At 45.4% G+C, this 2,820-nt stretch overlaps 1 pseudogene across 1 annotated transcript; it reads right to left on the minus strand.

Annotated features, from left to right (window-relative positions):
* Positions 1-259: 259 nt before the first annotated feature.
* Positions 260-1,492, minus strand: LOC306642654 (E3 ubiquitin-protein ligase RNF152-like; annotated as a pseudogene). Its single transcript has 2 exons — positions 1,313-1,492; positions 260-1,140 (listed from the first exon to the last, which is right to left on the minus strand). The product of its transcript is annotated as an E3 ubiquitin-protein ligase RNF152-like (transcript).
* Between the last annotated feature and the right edge of the window lie 1,328 nt (positions 1,493-2,820).

Below are 2,820 nucleotides of genomic sequence, written 5' to 3' on the forward strand. Positions count from 1 at the left end.
TTGGGCGCCATTCAAACTGTATGGAAAAAAAAAAAAAATCTTAGCAACTAAATGAAGACTGGTTTCCATTAAAAAAAAAAAAAAAAAAAAAAAAAAAAAAAAAAAAAAAAAAACAGCCTGCAGTGTATGTCTTCACTAACTTTTTACATGGATTCAAGGTTTAATTCTACTTGTATACAGCATGTTTATTTTCATCTACTGCATTAGAGATCACAGTGTATGCATGTGTACAGTTTAAGGTCTAATAGAAAATGTCTGTCTCATAATATGGTCTTGAAAACTCATAAATTACAGCCCACTTTGTACATGATTATGAGGATGCATGCAATCATCTTCAAAGCTGTGGCCATCCACACTCAGAACAATTCACCTGGCACCTTGTTGAGACCTCACCTTCCTCCCATGGCGTTTGTCTTCAGGTGAATCAAGTGGCAACCCAGAGGCCAGCGCTCAGCACCAATGGTCAGTGTTGCCCCCATCTTCTCACTGGGATCCCGTCACCAACACCTGCTCAACCCCACAAGAGCCTTCCCAACACCCGGCCTCAGCCACAGGATATCACAGTGAAGGGCTTAGAAATGCAAGACATGTTGTGGAGCACAATGCCCAGGAGGAAGACCAAGACACAGGATGCCAAGATGACAGTGCACATGCCCAACCAGGTGGAGCTTTTCACCACACCCCGCCGGCCTGGCTCCTCAGCCGCCGCCTCCTGTGGAGCCCCGCCTTGCAGTGGCTGCTGTTCCGCAGGGATGGACACCACGGTGACGGACTTCTGCTCGCTCCCGGGGAGCAGGAGGCAGCCCATGTCTCCCGGCAGCAGTGTGCGCTCCTTAGAGATGGGCAGGGGAAGCCTGTAGCTCCCGTTGCTGGGAAGTTTGATGAAGACCGGGGTGTGCAAGGAAGTTTGCAGAATGGCGATGACGGCCAGGACCTCAGGATCCTCGGCAGCTGCGACACAGAGAAGCCCGGTGGCAGCTTGGTGATGGCGCAGCATCAGGGGCACCTCACGTCCTTCTGGCTTATCCTCATCTACTGGAGGCACACCGAACAGCAGGTGTGCTTGCAATCCAGCAGCTTGGGCCTTCGCCAGGGGCTATAGTACTTGAAGCAGATCTGACATTCCAGCAAAGAATCCTGCTACAGCGACTCCACGAGAAGACGTGAAGGGCCAAGGCCAAGGGGAAAGAGCTGGTCTTCGCAGGCCTCCGCTCAGTTTTTCCAGTGCTGCAAGGTACCACGCAGCTCACAGGCATCTAGCATTCGTGGGCGTGTTCATTTCTTTCTCCGCAGCCCGCTTGGCGCTCGCTACAGAGGCGGTGGCCACGGCAGCATCGCGAGGTGGTCCGGGCGCGCCCGCCCCACTCAGCCAGATGCGCGCTGTGGCCGGTGGCCGCCTTCTCCTCCCCTGCACGCTGCAGGCGGCGTGGGCAGCCCGCCTGCACGCCAGGCTCTTCCTGTGGCGACCCATATGCCCAGCCACCGTCGGCATCCCAGGTTGGACATCGCCGCCAGGCGCTGGGCACAGAGCGGGAGCTTTTTGTCCAATGTTTATTTTTAACATTAAACATGGCAGAAATTTCTGAAGTATTCAATTAAGATTAAATGATTTTAGGAAAGTATATTGAAATAATTTATTTTCAATTGCAATACAATCCCTTAGATTCCAATAATTACTGAATTTAAGCAGCTAAAACAACTTTTGGATTAAATTTTCTTGCTCTTCAGTGCTTTGCAGTGAATACTTTCTGTGGAGAAAGTGGTAGGCTACAACAAAGTGTGTATGTTTACACTTGTTATGTGTCTTGCAAGGGTGATATTCACTTAGAGTACAAGTTGCTATTTCTAAAGACTTTTCATATTATAACATTATATAAACTTTGTTACATTTCTGAAAGTGTTAGGGAGTTTCAGATAATATAGTTACAAAATACTTGGAAACCACAGAAGTCTGCTATCCTCTTGGTATTTTGCTTGAGCAGTTTCAGAAGGAAAAAAAAAAAAAAAAAGAACAACTACTAACAGTCAAGATCCAGTATAGCAGATGTGATGCACACAGTTCAGGGCAGTCTTCCTGTGGGGAGAGGACTGCTTCTGTAGTCTTCTCAGTCACATTCACAAACACACAAGGCACCTATCACCGGGAGCCATGTGCAGAAATGCAACAACAGCACGCTGTGGCCCAGAGGGTTAAGACAGGTTCACAGAGCAAGAAATACTGTAGTATGTCCCTGAACAATTAGCGCAATTTCCTCAGCCATTACAGACATTGGTGATATTTGAAATGGATTATTTTGGCAAAAGCAAGTCTATTTTCTTCTCAGTCTCTTACCTGTGTATCACATAATTTATATAAAAATAAAATGTTTGACAGTTTGTGGTTTGGATTAATGGATTTCAGTCTTTATCATGTTATAAGAATTGTGCAGAAGGCCTAGATAGTTCCTTTGAAATTTGATGTCGCTGGTCTCAGATCACACTTCTTAGAACCACAGTTTAAAGCCTTAGCTATCTTTTTCACTTTTCTCTAGAGGACAAGCTACTCTTATCCAATTAACTCCTGATCTAGAGTTTTGACTGCAGGGTTCCTCAATATGTAATCACTCAAATGAAAACAGTGAAACAGTACCAAAAAGGCATTTACATTTTAAAATTAAATTCCAATAGACAAAGGATTCAGCAAATTACAAAGATTCTCTGTTGCCTTTCTCAACTCCAAGATTTTATTTCTGCGTGTGGCAATGGGAAGTGAACCCAAATACAATCTACCTCTGAGCTATATGCTCAGTTTTTTTTTTTTTTTTTTTTTTTTTGAGACAG

Source organism: Sciurus vulgaris, assembly GCF_902686455.1.
Source record: "Sciurus vulgaris genome assembly, chromosome: 13".
In the NCBI taxonomy this organism is placed as follows: domain Eukaryota; kingdom Metazoa; phylum Chordata; class Mammalia; order Rodentia; family Sciuridae; genus Sciurus; species Sciurus vulgaris.